Here is a 24,001-nt window from a genome sequence, read left to right on the forward strand (position 1 = left end):
GACATATCCTTGACAACTCGCAGCCATTTACAGCTAAATTGACCCCTGATTGAGCCCTGCAATAAACGGGACCCAGCACTACACAGACTTACCCGGCCGACCGCACGGAAAGAGCTGCATTGGGAGGCAAGGTTTGTGAACCACGCCAGAGGCTGAGGCGGAGGACCTGCGGAGCACCCGGGCGCACTAGACCTGGACCTAAGATCTGCTCTGGTGATCGGGACAGAAGACCTGCAGCGCACTCCGACACATCAGACCTGGTGAGGAGTAAAGGGAAGAGATCAGGAGGCGGCGGGCATGATCTCTTAGGTGGAGGAGCGGGGACCAACCACGCGCACAGGCCTTAGTCAGGTTCCCGCCAGGCGGCCATCTTAGCAACATTCCCGCAGCGCTGGGGGAAGCGGGAAGGAGATTAGATAGACGCAAGCTCCTGCCTCAATACAAGTGCACAGCACCCACTGTTTTATAGAATATAAATACAATATCTCTGACATTATAAGATCAAAGTGGAGAATATAGACTGCCTCATAATATACCCAGACCATTGCGTTGCAAATAACAGCACAAAACGTCTATAGGGAGGAAATCCTGAACTTGCCAGGAGACTTACTGTATAAAATACACTGCACCTCCTAGATTACCCGAATTGGCCTCCTGGCTGCTAACCTGATATAACAATGGGGCCACAAAAAACAGCGCGCCGCAGAAAAATTGTGTGAATTTGTTAGACAACCAGATGAAGGTGCACGGTCACATTACTGCAGGGAAATGTGCATACCAGAGCAAGCACAGCATCAGAATTGCCGACCCTTATAACCTCCTCTGAGGAAGACCATGAGGAGCCCACGCTTAAACAAGTATCTGCTCAAGTCCTGAAAGCCATTACAGCATGTAAGACATCCCTTACAGGGAAACTAGATGAAGTTAAGATTGACCTGGGACTGTTATGCCAAGATCTGCATAACTTGAGTCCAACATACAGAGGAGCGTATTTCACACATCGAAGATGCCACAGCTACTGTTCCAAGATCCATATCTGACCTTAACACCAAAGCGAAGCTCTGGAAAAAAAGCTGATGATCTAGAAAATAGGCTCCGCAGAAACAATATCAGAATAATTGGTCTCCCTGAAGGAGCGGAAGGTCGTGCACAAGATGAGTTTATAGAAAAATGGATGAAATAACTTTTTCCGGATGCGGAATTCTCTTCAGCAAATGCGGTAGAAAGGGCCCACAGAGTATCAGCGAAACCTCCACCACCAGGGGCCCCACCCAGGCCCATGCTTGCAAGTTTCCTCAACTGCAAAGATAGAGACAGGATACTAGCCTTAGCCAGAAGACGGCAAGAAATTAAATATGACAGGGTGTCCATCTTTCCAGATTTTTCCATGGAACTGCAGAAACAACGTGCCACCTTTTATGGATGTCAAGAGGCGCCTGAGAGAAGCCAACATGCCATATTCCATGGGCTATCCTGCAAAACTCAGAGTGGTGGACGGCGACAGAGTGGTCTTCTTTACATCTCCTGGAGAAGTCTCTGAATGGCTGGCCTCATGACGAAGATCCCCAAGACGCTGAGAATCTGTATACCCAGGGACTGCTCACCCGAAGACGTCAACAAACTGGTTTGGTCTATGTGACATGTTCGGATATATTTCATTGCAAATACCCACCTAATGCTGTAGATGCCACCCGCATGCTTCTGCCAATCATCATCGTAGGCAGAGGCATCCCGCTTTTACTGGCCTATAGTCTGGAGTAAGAGATCACCCCAGACCTTATCTCTTTTGCACCTGAATTTCTGCGTCTGAGGGCGTGCGTGGCTCTAACCATGTACACAGTAAACACAGAAGTGCTACTAATAAGACACCATCTACTAAAGTAGGCACCTTCATTGTCTCCGGATAACCATGAAATAGTACCATTAGTGGATCACATGGTAATTCTATCTGCCAGGTTGTTTTAATCCAAGATAAGATCTTTCCCCAATAGGCCTGAATCAATGGGCAAGCCCAAATGCAATGATCCAAACCTGCCTTTGGCATAGCACACTTGGGGCATACTACTATCTTCTTTGAATTTGCAGCTGAAGCGGGGATATTAAAAGCATATTAGCTTAAAGTGTGTTTCTCTCCATCTCTCATATGATAATGCTCTCCTCACTCTCGCCCATCCTACCATCAATTTGTCTCTCCTGTCTATAGATCCTAACAATGATTTCCATCCCTAAAAAAAATTGTGGACAGGGGCGTAGCTAAAGGCTCATGGGCCCTGGTGCAAGAGTTCAGCTTGGGCCCCCCTTCCCTCAGTGCTTTGTGGTCGGGGCAGGGAAGCACATAGCCTTTGTACTGCCTGAGGTAAAAATTGAAACTACCCTACCATGCCAAATTATTGAACTAACCCCTTCCCTCCAGCCAGAGGTGTAACTTGACCAGCTTGCAGTTTCTATAATACTGGTGTCTTCTTATGCAGCATAAGGGGTCTTTGGGCCCCCTCAGGCTCCTGGGCCCGGTAGCGACTGCTACCTCTGCACCCCCTATAGCTACACCCCTGATTGTGGAGTAAGCTTACTGTTTTCTCTTTCTCTCAGAGTTTTATATATATATCAGAAAGTGAAAGTTTGTTCTAGGAGAAGATCAAAACGATTAGAAACACATTCCTGTTGTACATCTCTCAATCTTGATTTACAAAAGGCCATAGTTTGATAGTACTGCATAGCCTGCCCTGTAGGCATGCCATACCTATTATGCAGCTCCAGCAAAGACATATATTGAGGTTCTTTATCATGTATTATGTGTTTTAAAGGGAACCTGTCACCAGGATTTTGTGTATAGAGCTGAGGACATTGGTTGCTAGATCGCCACTAGCACATCCACAATATCCATTCCCCATAGCTCTGTGTGCTTTTATTGTCAAGAAAATGATTTTAGATATATGTAAATTAACCTTAGAGGAGTCCTGTCTCCTCCATGCTTCAGAGATGAGTCCAGCTTTCTCTGACTCTGAGCCCAGCCACGTCGACTGTGAAGGAGCCCAGCATAGCCCCGCATCCTCCGAATCTCCTCCTTGCTCCCCGACGTCACAAAGCTAGAGCGCCGTAATCTCGCGATGCGCGAGCTAGCGCATGCGCAGTTCATTCCCTGAGGCTGATGCCAGCACAGGGAAAGAAGACTATGCCAACACTGCGCATGCGCTAGCTCACCCATCGCGAGATTACGGCGCTCTAGCTTTGTGACGTCGGGGAGCAAGAAGGAGATTCGGAGGATGCGGGGCTGTGCTCCTTCACAATGGACGTGGCTGGGCTCCGGAAACATTAGTAACAGCTCCTTGGGCTTCTTACTTGCCTCATTTACATGTGTATCGTTTTTTAGACACAATAAAAGCTCAGAGAGCTATGGGGAATAGATATTGCGGATGTGCTAGCGGCGATCTAGCAGCCCATGTCCTCAGCTCTATACCCAAAATCCAGGTGACCGGTTCCCTTTAAGGAATGTATACCCATTGATCTCCAAGTTTGGAACAGCTTGTTGGTCTTCCTCATAATTAATTCTGGGTGTTTCCATAGAGGCATATGTTTTAGATGCTAAAAATTATAAACCAAACATCTTCCTCACCTCTTTCCATGTCACTACAGTGTCTCTGATCACCACCGATGTTCTTATGTCAGGATGTACAGTCGTGGCCAAAAGTTTTGAGAATTACATAAATATTGGAAATTGGAAAAGTTGCTGCTTAAGTTTTTATAATAGCAATTTGCATATACTCCAGAATGTTATGAAGAGTGATCAGATGAATTGCATAGTCCTTCTTTGCCATGAAAATTAACTTAATCCCAAAATAAACTTTCCACTACATTTCATTGCTGTCATTAAAGGACCTGCTGAGATCATTTCAGTAATCGTCTTGTTAACTCAGGTGAGAATGTTGGCGAGCACAAGGCTGGAGATCATTATGTCAGGCTGATTGGGTTAAAATGGCAGACTTGACATGTTAAAAGGAGGGTGATGCTTGAAATCGTTGTTCTTCCATTGTTAACCATGGTGACCTGCAAAGAAACGCGTGCAGCCATCATTGCGTTGCATAAAAATGGCTTCACAGGCAAGGATATTGGGGGTACTAAGATTGCACCTCAATCAACAATTTATAGGATCATCAAGAACTTCAAGGAAAGAGGTTCAATTCTTGTTAAGAAGGCTTCAGGGCGTCCAAGAAAGTCCAGCAAGCGCTAGGATCGTCTCCTAAAGAGGATTCAGCTGCGGGATCGGAGTGCCACCAGTGCAGAGCTTGCTCAGGAATGGCAGCAGGCAGGTGTGAGCGCATCTGCAAGCACAGTGAGGCGAAGACTTTTGGAAGATGGCCTGGTGTCAAGAGGGCAGCAAAGAAGCCACTTCTCTCCAAAAAAAACATCAGGGACAGATTGATCTTCTGCAGAAACTATAGTGAATGGACTGCTGAGGACTGGGGCAAAGTCATATTCTCCGATGAAGCCTCTTTCCGATTGTTCGGGGCTTCTGGAAAAAGGCTTGTCCGGAGAAGAAAAGGTGAGCGCTACCATCAGTCCTGTGTCATGCCAACAGTAAAGCATCCTGAGACCATTCATGTGTGGGGTTGCTTCTCATCCAAGGGAGTGGGCTCACTCACAATTTTGCCCAAAAACACAGCCATGAATAAAGAATGGTACCAAAACACAACTTCTTCCAACAATCCAACAACAGTTTGGTAAAGAACAATGCATTTTCCAGCACCATGGAGCACCGTGCCATAAAGCAAAAGTGATAACTAAGTGGCTCGGGGACCAAAACGTTGACATTTTGGGTCCATGGTCTGGAAACTCCCCAGATCTTAATCCCATTGAGAACTTGTGGTCAATCCTTAAGAGGCGGGTGGACAAACAAAAACCCACTAATTCTGACAAACTCCAAGAAGTGATTATGAAAGAATGCTATCAGTCAGGAATTGGCCCAGAAGTTGATTGATAGCATGCCCAGTCGAATTGCAGAGGTCCTGAAAAAGAAGGACACTGCAAATACTGACTCTTTGCATAAATGTCATGTAATTGTCGATAAAAGCCTTTGAAACGTATGAAGTGCGTGTAATTATATTTCACTACATCACAGAAAAAACTGAAACAAAGATCTAAAAGCAGTTTAGCAGCAAACTTTGTGAAAACTAATATTTGTGTCATTCTCAAAACTTTTGGCCACGACTGTAGTAATGCTAGTTTGCAATATGAAAGAGCTCCCAGATCCCATCCTTCAGCTAATTCCTTTTCCAATAGAATATTTAAATAATGTGATGTCTGACCTAGCCAATCCCTACAATGGCAAAAAAGGCTCGCCAGATTATATCTCCGTATCTCTGGAAATTGGATTCCTCCTTTATCTAATGAGGCCCATAATGTCTTCAAAGCTATTCTCGGTCTTCTCCCTGACCATATAAATCTGGCAAAGGCCATGTTTAGGGACTTAATGTCCTTATGCCTGAGCAGAATAGGTATGGTTTGCATCGGGTAAAGTAATTTTGGAAAGCTGATCATTTATATCAAATGACACTTTATGATAGTGGTAGTCTTCGCCACCGGCTCAGTTCTTGTTTTATCTGATGTATCAGTGGGGTATAATTAAGGGAGTATAAGGAATAAGGTGTACAACCTATCTTGATCCCCAAATAGGTGATATGGGTTTTGACTAGTGAGACTGGGAGTCTCCCTCCCATGCCTTTCTGGTCCTATATGTAATAACTCACATTTTCCTGGATTAACTCTGAATTCTGAAAATTCTCCAAATTCCTGTAGTGCTTCAAAGATCTTGTTCATGTCCCTAGATGGATTGGCTAAATACAGAATTATGTTATCTGCAAAAAGAGATAAGCAAACTTCAAGTGAACCTATGCGTATTTCATCAAATACATCTGATGTTTCCAGGTAGCGGGCCAATAGTAAATCGCAAGATTGAAGAGCAAAGGTGATAAAGGGCATCCCTGCCTTGTGCCCTTTAGTAGCGGAAAAGGTTTTGACAAGGATCCTGGTAAAGCTATTTGTGCTTGAGGAGAATTATATAAAGCCCCCAGATACATCCGAAAGGCTCCTGTAATATGCATTCTGTCCAATACATCTCCCAACCAACTCCATCCTACATTATCAAAAGCCTTTACAGCATCAATGGTCAGGAGGGCCGATGACCCCCTGGCCTGCTTTCAGTCTGTTTACATGGTCTAGCACAGCAAGAACTCTGCGCATATTAAAGACTGCTGATCTTCCTTTGACAAATCCCATTCCCACCTGAGAAGGCCCAATTAATGTAGGTAAAATGTCTGCTAATCTATCTGCCATTTTTTTTTTTTTTAGAGAATTTGGGGATATTGGACGATAAGAAGTTGGTTGACAAGGATCTTTCCCTGGTTTCTGCAAGAGTTTAATATATGCCATGTCATTGGCTTTAGATATAGCTTGACCCTCCAGGACTTTGTTATAACTATCAGTTAATAAATCAGATATATATTCCCTTAGTATTTTATAAAACTCTCCCGTATATCCATCTGGTCCTCCTCAGCTGTGATTAAGCTCTTCCAACTGACTCTGTTGTATCTTTGGGAGAGAGACCTGATCTACAAATGTTTTTGGGGAGTTCTGAGCTGGTGAATCTCTAGCATATAGATTTTGGTAAAAGGTCCTGAAAATATCCAGAACTTTTTCAGGCTTATTATGAAGGTGCCCTTGAGAGTCCTTTAGAGTTGGCAAGTGAATTGGTCCCCTCGGCCGCCAGTAACTTACCTGATTTATTCCCAAATTTAAACAGATTCGATTTTTTTTGTGATCTATACATATTGTAAGAAGGAGGTACCTGGAATCATCGTGGATGGAAGGTATGTTTCACCAATGTTCCTGGCCTCGGTGAAGTAAGAGCAGCTATTGATAATTGACACCATGAGATTTAGCATGGCTGTCATAGCTGATCCGAGACGGCTCTTACTGGGAGTAGTCAAAGTGCTGGGTGGGTGACTACTCCCTGTATTCCAGGCCGGGTTTTGCCAGGCATAAAAAACAGCCAGCACGGCCAGGTGTGTTGATTCACCTCCCTCTGACAGTGAAGCTCAGGAGTCTGTGTGCTGGGATTTGAGGTTTGAGCCGGGCTGAAGGATTCAGGCCCCTCTAAAGGTGAACAGGCCGCCTATGGACTTGATGAGGCTGAACTGCTAACAGGGTGTGAATTAACACCCAGGAGAAAAGGTGACTTTTATTGTTTATGGACTTTCCTTGTGTGTGAACAAACACCAAGCCACCTGCGTTCTGTGATACACCTTATCTGCATTTTGTTATACATCAATGTGTGAATAAACACTGCTGTTTGATTCAAGAACTGTGTACTTTGCCTCTATACTGCATCCTCTAGTCCTAACTACCAGAGCGAATCCCCACAATATCCTCCCAGCGTGAATACCACAACTCAAAATCCTTTTTAGCCAATACCCAATCTTGCTTGTTTTTGACCTTGGGAGTAGTCAAGAAAGCTGTGTAGGCTTTCCGGAGCTTCTCCGTGACCTCATCCAACATGACTCTACTCTAGTTTTGGCTTTCAGGCAATGAACATAGGAAATCAACCTTCCCCGCAATACTACCTTCGCCGTATCCCAAAGGAGAGAAGGATTATCTGCATGTTGCGAATTATCAGTTATAAACTCCAGATACCAACCCCTCAACAACTCCATAAAGTTATCATTCCCAGATAGGAATGAGGGAAATCCCCAGATATGGGGCGAAAAATACGGTATAAGACGCACTCCCCCCCCCCCCCCCCAAAAAAAAATGGGGGGAAAATGCCCCTGCGTCTTATGGGGCGAATGCTGACAGTTTAGCATCGCAATTTGCGATGTACGAGCAAGCAGTGGAGGGACTGGGAGGAGGAGCTGGGGGCCGGCAATTGCGGCGGGGCAGTGCAGTCACTGTACTATAGCCCCGCCCCGCCGCTCCAGTGCTGCACAAATATAAAATGTCTTATTCAATTAAAAGTTATTAAACATGCCCCCCAACTCCTAATAGTACCGTACATCCTAATAGCTTCTGTACAATGCCGGCAGGCAGGCCGGGCGGCAGCGTAACTCCCTGATGTCACGTGCCTGCGCCGCCTACTTTATGAATGAAGCAGGCGGCACAGGCAAGTGACGTCACTGAGTGACGCGCCGGCCGCCCGGCCTGCCTGCCGGCATTGTACAGAAGCTATTAGGATGTACGGTACTATTAGGAGTGAGGGGCATGTGTAATCATTTTTCATTGAATAAGACATTTTATATTTGTATACTAGGGTGGAGGCGGGGGGGGGAGGATCTGTGGATAACATCCGTGGATGGCACAGTTAAGGGGTGGGGGTCTGTGGATGGGACTGTTATGGGCTGGGGGGGGGGTCTGTGGATGGCACTGTTATGGGCTGGGGGGGGGGTCTGTGGATGGCACTGTTATGGGCTGGGGGGGGGGTCTGTGGATGGCACTGTTATGGGGTGGGGGGTCTGTGGATGGCACATATATAACAGTGCCATCCACAGATCCCCCCTGTAACAGTGCCAGCCACAGATCCCTCTGTAACAGTGCCAGCCACAGATCCCCCTGTAACAGTGCCAGCCACAGATCCCCCCCTGTAACAGTGCCAGCCACAGATCCCCCCCATAACAGTGTCAGTCATCCACTGATCCCCCATAAGTGTCCGTCATCCACAGATCCCCCATAAGTGTCCGTCATCCACAGATCCCCCCATAACAGTGTCCGTCATCCACAGATCCCCCATGACAGTGTTCGTCATCCACAGATCCCCCATGACAGTGTTCGTCATCCACAGATCCCCCCATAACAGTGTCCGTCATCCACAGATCCCCCCATAACAGTGTCCGTCATCCACAGATCCCCCCATAACAGTGTCCGTCATCCACAGATCCCCCCATAACAGTGTCCGTCATCCACAGATCCCCCCCATAACAGTGTCCGTCATCCACAGATCCCCCCCATAACAGTGTCCGTCATCCACAGATCCCCCCCATAACAGTGTCCGTCATCCACAGATCCCCAGTAATAGTGCCATCCACAGACCACCATTAGTTCCAAACCCACCAAAAGCACACCTTTTGGTTAAAAAATTTTTTTTTCTTATTTTCCTCCCCAAAAACCTAGGTGCGTCTTATGGGCCGGTGCGTCTTATAGGGCGAAAAATACGGTAGTCTGACCCTCTTTGAATCTGTTCCCTTATATCCAACTGTACTGGGGCATGATCAGAAATAGCCATATCTAGTATTTTAGAGTGATTTACTCTGGGTTGTAAAGATGAGCAAACCAGAATATGATCAATCCTAAACCAGGAGTCATTTGGGATAGAGTAAAACATAAACTCTCTGACCTCAGGGTTGCCCAGCCGCCATGGATCAACAAGGTTATTGTCTTGAATAAATGTGGCCAGGACAGAATCTCTGGTTCCCTGTGAAACACTCCCCCTTACTGGTACTGTACTATCTTCTCTTCTATCCACTACCGCATTCATGTCCCCTCCCACTATGCGATGCAAAGCAGGGTCCACTTCCAAGAAAGAACTAAGGTCATTGAAGAAAGATTTATTCTCCCCATTTGGACCATAGACATTTACTAGACACAATTCACCTAACGGGGACTTAAAATGTACTTTCTGCCATGTAATGTCTAATTTAGACCTTAATTAAAGAGTATTAAAGTACCAGCTGTCCTTGCCACCGACAGTGACCCCAACACCTTTCCAACCCACATCCTCTCCATGCGAAAAAAAAAGTCCTCCTCTGCCAGTATTAAAGTAGAGGTCTGGGGCCTATGGTGTGGGTCACCACACATGGTGAACTCCACCTCGAGACTGCGGCATTATCAGCAGCTTGAGGATCCACGGCCTAGTCGGTGGATGGGGCCCCCTAATGTATAATGTATTTTGCAGTGCAAAGTCAGTCACAGAGATAAGGGTCCACAAAGGCGCAGTGGGTGATTGAAGTAACTAGACAATAGACTCAGTGTATCTGTTTGGATTATAATATGTAACAGGAATGTACAATATTGATGATGTTATTTCTTTTCTGTTAATAAAAGTAAAAAAAAAACACTGAGCCTGTAGCTTTGTACGTGAAAAGTTATTGGTGTATCCAGTAACATCAGTGAAGATGGCGGGCATCTTCCAATAACGCATTCTTGAGTCTGGCACACATAGGTCTCCTTAAAGGGGTTGTCTCACAAAAAATTTTCTGCATTTTTCAAACCAGCACCTGAATCTGAATACTTTTGTAATTGCATGTAATTAAAAATTTAGTATAGTCACTGAGTTATTCACTGAAATCTATCTGTATGGCGCCACCTGCTGTTTTTTTCTAATTTCTTTGTCCTGCTCAATAAGATGGAAGCACATGCTCAGTTCCATCCTTCGACTCCCACCAGCTACAGCAGAAAGGACACTTCCTTGAGAAAGTGCACGCCCCCTAAGCTGCCAGCTTGAAATAAATCTAGCAGAACAATTGGAGCAAAGAATAGGGAGATCTCTGGATCCATGTGAGGTACAGGGCTGGTTCTATGTTTGTTAGAAAGAGATTGGCATGTACCATATAATAATAGATTTTCATTTTTTACATTAAATGGGTTATCTGAGAGTATAGAAATGTCCCCCAATATGCCGGGCCCCCGCATTGAATATGCTTACCCGGGTCCCCGCTCCGGTTCCCCGCACCACCGCTACTGCTTCTCCCCATGCACAGTTGAAAACATCCAGTGTCGGGGGGGAAGCAGCCAATGGCAGGCGCCATGCCATTGGCTGCCCCCCCCCGATACCAGATGTTCATCAGTGCACAGGGAGAAGTAGTGGCGACAGTGCGGGGACCAGGAGCGGAGCCTGGCATATTGGGGGACATTTTTATACTCTTGGATAACCCCTTTAAATCCAAACCTGCTGGATTTATGGCAATTTTCCGATTTCAGTGCACCCATATCTCCTTTCGCTGTGTTGCATATGGTGGGTCGCAATGTAGTGATTTTTGCCCATTGTGTAGCCCTAGCCTTAATGTTCTGAGCGGAATGGTTGACCCAGGAGAGTTGTTTCTGTCACTGCTGTGCTCCATAAGCTTGTCCTGTGAGCTTCGCTCTGCATTTGTGTCCTTGTATATGTGTATACGTGAAGCTTTACATTTTCACTTTTTTCCCTGGAGTTCACTCCCTCTGGCTACGATAGAAACGTCCTGCATATTCAGGTCATGGTACATGAATATTCTGTTCCACTGATTAAAGTGGGACGTTCACCAATACTGCGTGTGTCAGGGTCAATTTTGGAAACCTTTTCTGACAAATTATAATTTTTCCCATCTACATTTATTCCACGTTTTTCCATCTCTCCACACACAATGTACAACTTCATAATGGCTTAAACACACGCTGCATCACAATCAGAAGTTCCTCGCGCTCCGTGAGTGATTTCTAAGGGGAGCATATGCCTGTCTCTTATTTTTGCACATATGCAGCTATTAAAGTCGTAAAACCTCTTTAATTCACTAAGGACGTGGCCTATTTTGGACTTGAGGACGCTGCAGATTTTTTAGTTTTTTCATCCTCACATTTCAAAAGTGATGGCTTTTTATTTCTCCATCGACCGTAGAGTATACAGTACTGTACGAGGGCTTGTTGTTGTTTTTTTTGGTGGGAAGGGTAGTATTTATTGAATTGCACAATAACTTTATACATTTTCTGAGGGAGGGGTTTTATAGGTTTTGCTTTTAGGGCCTCCCACCGATCTGATATTAATGACCTATCCCAAGGATCGGTCATCAATACCCCAGTCCTGGAGAACCCCTTTAATACCCCTGAGCTGGAAGGAGACCACAGCAGGCAGCTCTTATAATGGAAACCTTTTGGGAGTTTTGTACTAAATACACATGGTTTAAATCACAAATTAGATCTAATATCTAGAAACAAACAAACAAAACAAAACAAAAATACATATAACATATAACATACATATTTTGGTGTATATTTATTAAATGACCATCATTTCATTTAAAGGGCTTCTGTCACCCCCAAAACACATTTTTGGGCTTGTTAAAATCCTTCTAGAACGACTATTCCCTATATAGGGCTCTTAGGGCTCTTTCACACCTGCGTTCTTGTCTTCCGGCATAGAGTTCCGTCGTCGGGGCTCTATGCCGGAAGAATCCTGATCAGGATTATCCTAATGCATTCTGAATGGAGAGTAATCCGTTCAGGATGCATCAGGATGTCTTCAGTTCCGGTACGGAACGTTTGTTGGCCGGAGAAAATACCGCAGCATGCTGCGCTTTTTGCTCCGGCCAAAAATCCGGAACACTTGCCGCAAGGCCGGATCCGGAATTAATGCCCATTGGAAGGCATTGATCCGGATCCGGCCTTAAGCTAAACGTCGTTTCGGCGCATTGCCGGAGCCGACATTTAGCTTTTTCAGAGTGGTTACCATGGCTCCCGGGACGCTAAAGTCCTGACAGCCATGGTAAGTGTAGCGGGGAGCGGGGGAGCAGTGTACTTACCGTCCGTGCGGCTCCCCGGGCGCTCCAGAGTGACGTCAGGGCGCCCCAAGCGCATGGATCACGTGATCGCATGGATCACGTCATCCATGCGCATGGGGCGCTCTGACGTCATTCTGGAGCGCCCCGGGAGCCGCACGGACTGTAAGTATACCGCTCCCCCGCTCCCCGCTCCTACTATGGCAACCAGGACTTTAATAGCGTCCTGGCTGTCATAGTAACACTGAAAGCATTTGGAAGACGGTTCCGTCTTCAAATGCTTTCAGTACACTTGCGTTTTTCCGGATCCGGAGTGTAATTCCGGCAAGTGGAGTACACGCCGGATCCGGACAACGCAAGTGTGAAAGAGGCCTTACCTTGGTCTGTGGCTTCGTTTATTTAAAAATCGATCTTTTAAAATATGCAAATGACTTCACTTCCAGCAAGTAGGGCGTCTACTTGCTGGTAGCCGCCGCATCCTCCTTTTAAAAAAACGCCCTCTCCTCCTGTTGATTGACAGGGCCAGCGAGCGCTCTCCTCCTCCGGCCAGCCCTGTCAGCATTTAAAATCCTGCGCCTGTCTTCATTCGGCGCAGGCGCTCTGAGAGAAGGACGCTCGCCTCCTCAGCACTCCCTCAGTGCACCTGCGCCGATGACGTCACCGAAAGAGATGACGTCATCGGCGCAGGCGCACTGAGGGAGTGCTGAGGAGGCGAGCGTCCTTCTCTCAGAGCGCCTGCGCCGAATGAAGACAGGCGCTGGATTTTAAATGCTGACAGGGCCAGCCGGAGGAGGAGACGCCCTACTTGCTGGTAGTGAAGTCATTTGCATATTTTAAAAGATCGATTTTTAATGAAACAAAGCCACAGATCAAGGTAAGAGCCCTATATAGGGAATAGTCGTTCAATAAGGATTTTAACAAGCCCAAAAATGAAAAATGTGTTTTGGGGGTGACAGAAGCCCTTTAACCCCTTAACCACCTCAGCCCCCAGTGCTTAAACACCCTGAAAGACCAGGCCACTTTTTACACTTCTGACCTACACTACTTTCACCGTTTATTGCTCGGTCATGCAACTTACCACCCAAATGAATTTTACCTCCTTTTCTTCTCACTAATATAGCTTTCATTTGGTGGTATTTCTTTGCTGCTGACATTTTTACTTTTTTTGTTATTAATCGAAATTTAACGATTTTTTTGCAAAAAAATGACATTTTTCACTTTCAGTTGTAAAATTTGCAAAAAAAAACGACATCCATATATAAATTTTGCTCTAAATTTATTGTTCTACATGTCTTTGATAAAAAAAAAATGTTTGGGTAAAAAAAAAAATGGTTTGGGTAAAAGTTATAGCATTTACAAACTATGGTACAAAAATGTGAATTTCCGCTTTTTGAAGCAGCTCTGACTTTCTGAGCACCTGTCATGTTTCCTGAGGTTCTACAATGCCCAGACAGTACAAACACCCCACAAATGACCCCATTTCGGAAAGTACACACCCTAAGGTATTCGCTGATGGGCATAGTGAGTTCATAGAACTTTTTATTTTTTGTCACAAGTTAGCGGAAAATGATGATTTTTTTTTTTTTTTTTCTTACAAAGTCTCATATTCCACTAACTTGTGACAAAAAATAAAAAGTTCTATGAACTCACTATGCCCATCAGCGAATACCTTGGGGTCTCTTCTTTCCAAAATGGGGTCACTTGTGGGGTAGTTATACTGCCCTGGCATTCTAGGGGCCCAAATGTGTGGTAAGGAGTTTGAAATCAAATTCAGTAAAAAATGACCTGTGAAATCCGAAAGGTGCTCTTTGGAATATGGGCCCCTTTGCCCACCTAGGCTGCAAAAAAGTGTCACACATCTGGTATCTCCGTACTCAGGAGAAGGTGGGGAATGTGTTTTGGGGTGTCATTTTATATATACCCATGCTGGGTGAGAGAAATATCTTGGCAAAAGACAACTTTTCCCATTTTTTTATACAAAGTTGGCATTTGACCAAGATATTTATCTCACCCAGCATGGGTATATGTAAAATGACACCCCAAAACACATTCCTCAACTTCTCCTGAATACAGAGATACCAGATGTGTGACACTTTTTTGCAGCCTAGGTGGGCAAAGGGGCCCATATTCCAAAGAGCACCTTTCGGATTTCACAGGTCATTTTTTACAGAATTTGATTTCAAACTCCTTACCACACATTTGGGCCCCTAGAATGCCAGGGCAGTATAACTACCCCACAAGTGACCCCATTTTGGAAAGAAGACACCCCAAGGTATTCCGTGAGGGGCATGGCGAGTTCCTAGAATTTTTTATTTTTTGTCACAAGTTAGTGGAAAATGATGATTTATTTTTTTTTTTTTTTCATACAAAGTCTCATATTCCACTAACTTGTGACAAAAAATAAAAACTTCCATGAACTCACTATGCCCATCAGCGAATACCTTGGGGTCTCTTCTTTCCAAAATGGGGTCACTTGTGGGGTATAGCCTGTGGCCCTTTCACAGAGCTTATACAATTTGACCCCATACCGGGCACGCTTGCTTGGGATGTACTGTTTGAAGCCAAGGCGCCCGGTAAAATGTATTAGGGACTCGTCTACGCAGATGTTTTGCTTGTGGAGCCGGTCAAAAGCAGGGTGGCCTCTGGGACGGGAGGTGGTGTTGTCGCTAAAATGCAGGAAACGGAGGATGGCCTCAAATCGTGCCCTGGACATAGCAGCAGAGAACATGGGCATGTGATGAATCGGCTGCGTTGACCAATATGACCGCAATTCATGCTTTTTTGTCAGGCCCATGTTGAGGAGAAGGCCCAAAAAAATTTTAAGTTCGGAAACTTGGACTGGTTTCCACCGGAAAGGCTGGGCATAAAAGCTTCCCGGGTTGGCGGATATAAATTGTGTGGCATACTGGTTGGTCTCTGCCACGACTAAGTCCAAGAGCTCCGCAGTCAAGAACAGCTCAAAAAATCCCAGGGCCGAACCGATTTGAGCCGTCTCAACCCGAACTCCAGACTGGGCGGTGAAAGGGGGAACTACAGGTGCGGCTGAAGTTGGTGACTGCCAATCAGGGTTTGCCAGCACCTCAGGGATTCTAGGGGCTCTACGGGCCTGTCTGTGCGGTGGCTGCGACGGGGTAACTAGTGCACGTGCCACCGTACCAGCTTCAACTGCCCTTCTGGTGCTCGCCACGTCACCATGTTGTACGGCAGTGCTGGTACTAGGTCCAGGAAGGGCTGCGCTGCTGGTGTATGCCTCACCACGTGATCCGGCAGCGACAGCCCCACTCTGCTGCTCTTGAAGCGGATCCTGCATAACCTGTGGTCTAGCGACATGGGGCCGGGTACGCCTGGTGCTGCCAGGGACCTCCACCTCCTCGTCCGAACTTTGGGTCAGAGAGCCACTGCTTTCCACAGGTTCATATTCTGACCCGCTAGATTCATCAGATGAGGGTTCCCACTCCTCATCCGACTGGGTCAGAATCCTGTAGGCCTCTTCAGAAGAATACCCCCTGTTTGACATTTTGGACTACTAAATTTAGGGGTATTCCCTGAGACTACCCAAGAAAAAAAGCAAGCCTGTCTTACAAAGGGGAGGCTAGCGAAGTACCGGAGGCCGCTGCGGTTGATAAAAAATATCAAAACTGATTTTTTTATCGCCGCAGTGCGTGTAAAATGAATGTGCAGTGATCAAAAAATATATATTTTTTGTCACTGCGGTGGGGCGGGCGTGGGTGAACGCACGTGTGGGGGCGACCGATCAGGCCTGATCGGGCAAACACTGCGTTTTGGGTGGAGGGCGAACTAAAGTGACACTAATACTATTATAGATCTGACCGTGATCAGTTTTGATCACTTACAGATACTATAAAAGTACAAATGCTGATTAGCGATACGCTATTCAGCGAATAAAAGTGACTGCGGTGCGGTGGGGTGGGCGCTAACTGACGCTAACTACCTAACCAAGGGGCCTAAACTATCCCTAAAACCTAACAGCCAATACTAGTGAAAAAAAAAAAGTGACAGTTTACACTGATCACTTTTTTTCCTTTCACTGGTGATTGACAGGGGCGATCAAAGGGGTGATCAAAGGGTTAATTGGGGTGCAGGGGGGTGATCAGGGGCTACAGTGAAGTGTTTGGTGTACTCACAGTGATGTCTGCTTCTCTGCTGGATCCAACCGACGAAAAGGACCAGCAGAGGAGCAGAGAAGCCATATAACCGATCATATTTACTAATATGATCTGTTATATGGCTTGTGATTGGATTTTTTAAAAATCGCCAGCCTGCCAGCCAATGATCGTTGCTGGCAGGCTGGTGACGAACTTGTTCTTTAACTTTTGCCGGCCCGCGATGCGCATGCGCGGGCCGGCTTGGAGCGAAATCTCGCGTCTCGCGAGATGACGCGTATATGCGTGACTGTGCGCAGCGCTGCCACCTCCGGAACGCGATCCTGCGTTAGGCGGTCCGGAGGTGGTTAAGGACATAGGACGTACCGGTACGCCCTATTTCCCGAGTCCTTAAGGACCAAGGACGTACCGGTACGTCCTAACTTTTAAATCGGGATTCCAGCGCCCGAGGGGTTAAACGGAACGGGATTTCGGCTGAAATCCTTCAGCCGGCATCCTGTGACAACGCCAGGGGGGGTGATGTGACCCCCCCGTGTCGGCGATCGCAGCAAACCGCAGGTCAATTCAGACCTGCGGTTTGCTGCGCTTTTTGCAGTTTCTGATGCCCGCGGTCCCTGACCGCGGGGATCAGAAACTTTTGAGTGCCTATAATCTATATTTTTCACCCCCCCCTGCACCCCTGCATGATTTGATGGGGGGGTGTCGCAGGCGGTGGGGGCGTTGCGGGAGGCGGGCGGTGCGGCAGGCGGGATCGCGATCCCCCGCCCGCCTCCCATGAATGATCGTTGGCTTCTAGTGGTTATACCAGGGTGCCAGCACATTGCTGGCACCCTGGTATAAACGGCTGACATCTGTGCAGATGTCAGCCGTTTAACCCTTTCCATACCGCGGTCCGTACGGACCGCTGTATGGAAAAAGTTATCTGTCATCGGTCAGGGAGCTCCCTCCCTCTCCATCGGGGGGCTGCTGTGCCTTTGCAGCCCCCCGATGGAGAGGGAGAGAGCCCCCCTTAGCCCCGTGCTTACCCTTTCCCGTCTGCGAAGTTCTGAGCAGACGGGGAGGGTTCCCATGGCAACAGGACGCCTGCTCAGGCGTCCTGCTGTCCATGGTGCTGAACAGATGAAAGCATAGATCTGTTCAGTGTAAGTAAAATACAGTACAGAACAATATATATTGTACTGTACTGTATTATACAGACATCAGACCCACTGGATCTTCAAGAACCAAGCGGGTCTGGGTCAAAAAAATGTAAAAAAAAAGTGAAAAAAGTTAAGATAAAAAAAAAACATTTATCACTGAATAAAAATTTAAAAAATAAAATAAACTACACATATTAGGTATCGCCGCGTCCGTAACGACCTGATCTATAAAATGGTCATGTTACTTTCCCCGCACGGTGAACGCCATAAAAATAAAAAAATAAAAACTATGAGAAAATTGAAATTTTGCCCACCTTACTTCCCAAAAAAGGTAATAAAAGTGATCAAAAAAGTCGCATGTACGCCAAAATAGTACCAATCAAACCGTCATCTCATCCCGCAAAAAATGAGACCCTACTCAAGATAATCGCCCAAAAGCTGAAAAAACTATGGCTCTTAGACTATGGAAACACTAAAACATGATTTTTTTTTGTTTCAAAAATGAAATCATTGTGTAAAACTTACATAAATAAAAAAAAAGTATACATATTAGGTATCGCCGTGTCCGTATCGACCGGCTCTATAAAAATATCACATGACCTAACCCCTCAGATGACCACCGTAAAAAAATAAAAATAAAAACAGTGTAAAAAAAGCCATTTTTTGCCATCTTACGTCACAAAAAGTGTAATAGCAAGCGATCAAAAAGTCATATGCACCCCAAAATAGTGCCAATCAAACCGTCATCTCATCCCGCAAAAAATGAGACACTACTCAAGATAATCGCCCAAAAACTGAAAAAACTATGGCTCTTAGACTATGGAGACACTAAAACATTTTTTTGGTTTTAAAAATGAAGTTATTGTATAAAACTTACATAAATAAAAAAAATGTATACATATTAGGTATCGCCGCGTCCGTGACAACCTGCTCTATAAAATTACCCCATGATCTAACCTGTCAGATGAATGTTGTAAATAACAAAAAAAAAAAACGTGCCAAAAAAGCTATTTCTTGTTACCTTGCTGCACAAAAAGTGTAATATAGAGCAACCAAAAATCATATGTACCCTAAACTAGTACCAACAAAACTGCCACCCTATCCCGTAGTTTCTAAAATGGAGTCACTTTTTTGGAGTTTCCACTCTAGGGGTGCATCAGGGGGGCTTCAAATGGGACATGGTGTCAAAAAAACCAGTCCAGCAAAATCTGCCTTCCAAAAACCGTATGGCATTCCTTTCCTTCTGCGCCCTGCCGTGTGCCCGTACAGCGGTTTACGACCACATATGGGGTGTTTCTGTAAACTACAGAATCAGGGCCATAAATAATGAGTTTTGTTTGGCTGTTAACCCTTGCTTTGTAACTGGAAAAAAAATATTAAAATGGAAAATCTGCCAAAAATTTGAAATTTTGAAATTGTGTCTCTATTTTCCATTAAATCTTGTGCAACACCTAAAGGGTTAACAACGTTTGTAAAATCAGTTTTGAATACCTTGAGGGGTGTAGTTTCTTAGATGGGGTCACTTTTATGGAGTTTCTACTCTAGGGGTGCATCAGGGGGGCTTCAAATGGGACATGGTGTCAAAAAAACAGTCCAGCAAAATCAGCCTTCCAAAAACCAAACGGCGCACCTTTCACTCTACGCCCTACTGTGTGCCCGTACAGTAGTTTACGGCCACATATGGGGTGTTTCTGTAAACAGCAGAGTCAGGGCAATAAAGATACAGTCTTGTTTGGCTGTTAACCCTTGCTTTGTTAGTGGAAAAAATGGGTTAAAATTGAAAATTAGGCAAAAAAATGAAATTCTCAAATTTCCTCCCCATTTGCCAATAACTCTTGTGCAACACCTAAAGGGTTAATAATGTATGCAAAATCAGTTTTGAATACCTTGAGGGGTGTAGTTTCTTAGATGGGGTCATTTTTGGGTGGTTTCTATTATGTAAGCCTCGCAAATCGACTTCAGACCTGAACTGGTCCCTAAAAATTTAGTTTTTGTAAATTTCTGAAAAATTTCAAGATTTGCTTCTAAACTTCTAAGCCTTATAACATCCCCAAAAAATAAAATATCATTCCCAAAACAATCACACATGAAGTAGACATATGGGGAATGTAAAGTCATCACAATTTTTTGGGGTATTACTATGTATTACAGAAGTAGAGAAACAAACTTTGAAATTTGCAAATATGGTATTTTTTTGTGCAAAAAAAAAAAATTTTTTTGACTTCATTTTACCAGTGTCATGAAGTACAATATGTGACGAAAAAACAATCTCAGAATGGCCTGGATAAGTCAAAGCGTTTTAAAGTTATGAGCACTTAAAGTGACACTGGTCAGATTTCCAAAAAATGGCCTGGTCCTTAAGGTGAAAATGAGCCCGGTCCTTAAGGGGTTAAAGGAGTTTTCTGTATTTTTTTATACTGATGACTTGTTTTCAGGATAGACCAACAGTATTAGGTCAGTGGAGGTCTGACACCTCCGATCCCCACTGATAAGCTTTTTGAGCGCCGCAGCCTCCTCATAGCTTACCAAGCACAGCGCTATCCATTTGACAACAGCAGCTGTGCTTGGTATCGCAGCTCAGCCCCATTCACTTGAATAAGACTGAGCTGCGCCTAGGCCACGTGACCAATGAATGTGACATCACTGTCCTAAGGTAAGCTGCTCCTGTGAGCGCTGCAGCCTTCTCAAACAGCTGATTAGCGGGGGTCTCGGGTGTCAGACCCCCACTGATCAGTATAAAAAAGTTGGTAAATCCCTTTTAAGCATATGAAATAATGCACTGCTATTGTTTTATTGGCTGCTTGTTCTTTTTAAAGGGGTTTTCCAGGCTCCAGATATAGATAAGCTATTCCCAGAATAGGTCACTAATATCTGATTGGTGAGTGTCTGACACCCCGATCAGCCTCCGTTGCTGGAACTAGCGCTTTGAATGGAACAAGAAGCACAGCTCCGTTCCAAGCGTAGTGGCCGTACTGGGTACTGCAGTTCAGCCTCTATTCATGTCTGTACGTTACATGATCACGCACATAATTGGCAGTGGACGGCTTGTCATGTGGCTTTGTCATCACTCTCTCGCTCAGCATGAACACCGGTGACTGTCTCTGTCTTTTGTATCCTCTCCTTTTCATGGGAGAAGCAGTCTGGCAGATGAGATGATCCGTCACCTTCAGATCCCAAGTTCCCGAGCCAGACACTATTTGTCACGGTCCTCATAATTCTCAGCACTGGGATGATTTATAATCCGTTTCCGCTTCTTTTATTTAGGCTAGTGAGTTATATTTGTTCATCTGTGCATTTGTTTCCTTCCTCTACATTTACCCCCCTCCTACTAAAATAATAATGAAAACCAAAAACTCCCCCGCTGTCACTATGACTGTCTCACCGCATCATTTGCTATTGTGTTCTGCCAGAACAGTTGCTAGAAGCTCATATTAGATCTTATGCAACTGGAGCAGCTTCCCAGAGCCCTTGGCCTGCCATCCAGGACTGCCACATACAGTTAGTTACACATCTCAGGTACGGAGCGCCAGCGTGCTGGTCTCTGCTGGGCCTTGCCAGGAAATGTTCCTCTTGTCTTCAGCATTGATATCATATGCAGGTTAATTTTCTGAGGCACCTCTGTTGTCCGCTCCATGTATAATTCACTTTGTACAAAGAACTAGAAGATAACAAACTCCATCATCAAAGCTGACTTCCAATAATTTTGCCAGAATAACACCCCTTCTCTGTATGATCATAGAGTGTACTGTGGGGGTGGGGGGGCGGGGGCGCGGGGGCTCTGGATCCATGTGAGGTACAGGGTTGGTTCTAGCTTTGTTAGAAAGAGATTGTCATGTCCTATATGATGTGTGATTTTTTTTTTTTACATTAATCATGGGATAACCCCTTTAAGCAGCGTAGGATAGGTCACCCCCTGGATAGGTCATCAGTATCGGATTTAAGGGCATCTGACTCCTTTAACACCCATCAGCTGTTGGACGAGCACTGGAATCTCTTTACACTCTATAAAGTACAGAACCATACTGTGTTTGGTATTGCAACTTAGTCCCGTTCATTTCACTGGGACTGAGTTACGCAGAGGCCACGTGACCAATGGATGTGACATCACAACCTGAGGAAGGGGCTTACCTGAGCGCCACGGCTCCTTCAAACAACTGATCAATGTTGTGTTAGGCTCTCCCTTCCCCAATCCGATATTAATGACCTATCCTGAGGATAGATCATCAATATTTAGGTCTTGGAGAAACCCTTTAAGTCAGGAGAAATAAGGAACGCAAACAGGTAAGGGTACTTTCACACTAGCGGCGGGGGACTCCGGCAGGCTGTTCCGGCGGGTGAACAGCCCGTCGGATCCGTCCTGCCGCTAGTTCACGTGTGCCCCCTGCATGCAGTACTTTTAGTCCGGCTGCCTCTCGGCGTGCGCTGCCGTGCTGCTGCCGGAACTCTGCCCCCCCATTAAAGTCAATGGGGACGGAGCGGCAGTCCGGGGGCACACGTGAACTAGCGGCAGGACAGATCCGACAGGCTGTTCACCCGCCGGGACAGCCTGCCGGAGTCCCCTGCGGCTAGTATGAAACTAGCCTAAGACTACTTTCACATTAGCGTGTTTTGCGGGTCCGTCATGGATCTGCAAAAACGCTTCTGTTACAATAATACAACAGCATGCATCAGTCATGAACAGATCCGGTTGTATTATGTCTTCTATAGCCATGACGGATCTCAGAAACGGAAAGCCAAAATGCTAGTGTGAAAGTAACCTAAGGCTATGTTCAGATGTGAACAAGATTGGACAAACCCATCACATGATGGATACTCAGTGGACCCCGTTGATTTATAATGGGGCCCGTCAGGTTTCGGCTTGGTGTCCATTATTGTACTAGTGAAAGAAGCTAAAATGTAGGAAAATATGATCGAATTTGTGACAGAGGATCCAAATGGACAGTCCCAACGCAGGTAAGAATAGAGTCTAAATGCCCTTTTACACTGGCCGAGCATCAGGCAGATAATTGCTACTAGGCATGAACGAAGTGAGCTTTGGATCTTAGATCCGAAATTGTTTCGCTCAAAACTTCGGATTAATGCTGTATCCGTCTCCTTACAGCATTAAATTGTACGGCCTCTGATGAGGCGAACTCCCGTGAGACTTTGGTGAATAACTTCAATATTTGATTTTTAAACTGGAAAACTATTTTAAAACTTGGATCCAAACTTGGGTTTGGTTCCGAGGTACCAGTTAGAACTGAAGCGGGGTTCGGATCCTTCGGGAATAACTGACTTCGCCTCGTTGGAGGCTTTACATTTTAGTGCTGTACGGAGATGGATCTCCTTACAGCATTAATCCGAAGATCTAGGATCCGAAGCTCGCTTTGCTCATCACGAATAGCTAACAGGCGTTCGAGGAACGCTCATTAGCGATGGTCTGTTGGAGTGTAGGTGCTGCTGATGTCGTCTAAATAGCCTCCATTGCCGGCAAATAGTGATTCTGTATGGGGACAAGCGATCACTCTTGCCCATACTGTGGAGGAGATTACTGCATGTAAATACAGGTGTCTCCTCCACTGACAAGCAGGCTCTGGCAGGAACAGAACGCTTCCTTCCCAAAAATCGTCTGCTCAATTGAGCCGTGTAAAGGGGCCTTTAGTTGATATGAGAGAAACTTGCACGCAGTCACTACACGTAGGGACACATTGCTCATAAATATGTATACATTAACCTCCTCTGGTTGGCTCGGTGGGTATGGATAATTTCCTGGGACAGAGGAATATTGTTCTTTTCCATGCTTTAAACTTCTTTGCCTTTGAGTTTCTTATTCGGAGTCTCGATGAGCGAGCTCTGGTGATTATGTGGTTTCAGAGGAATGAAATAAATCTGCAGAACAAATCACATCTCATCGGGCTTTGTTCCCTGCCATATGCTTTGTGATGATCCAGGTTTCCATAAATAGTGTCGTCTTTATGCTTTCGAAGAAGTTATTCTGTCACTTTAAAAGGGCAGTGAATTAAGAAGCCAAAAGCGGTTTCTAATTTCCATTTAATGAAGTACCCATGGTGATTTAAGAAATAAAAGCGCACGCTGTTATGAATTAGCGTCCTGTTATTTAGTACGTTGCCTATGTTAACCAACGGTTTTTGTCCGGCGGAAACCTGGCACTCATGACAAAAAGCGGCCGGATCCGGTTACAGTCTATGGGGTCCCGCAGTGAACAGCAGTATCCGGCAATGTCTGATCC

General features: G+C 45.5%; 1 protein-coding gene across 2 annotated transcripts in view; it reads left to right on the forward strand.

Annotated features, from left to right (window-relative positions):
• LOC120982458 (cytochrome c oxidase assembly protein COX16 homolog, mitochondrial) overlaps nt 1-24,001 on the forward strand; it is a 93,055-nt gene that overhangs the window by 45,501 nt on the left and 23,553 nt on the right. The gene's annotated exons all lie outside the window — the stretch shown is intronic.

The sequence above is a fragment of the Bufo bufo genome, chromosome 11, assembly GCF_905171765.1.
Source record: "Bufo bufo chromosome 11, aBufBuf1.1, whole genome shotgun sequence".
Lineage (NCBI taxonomy): Eukaryota > Metazoa > Chordata > Amphibia > Anura > Bufonidae > Bufo > Bufo bufo.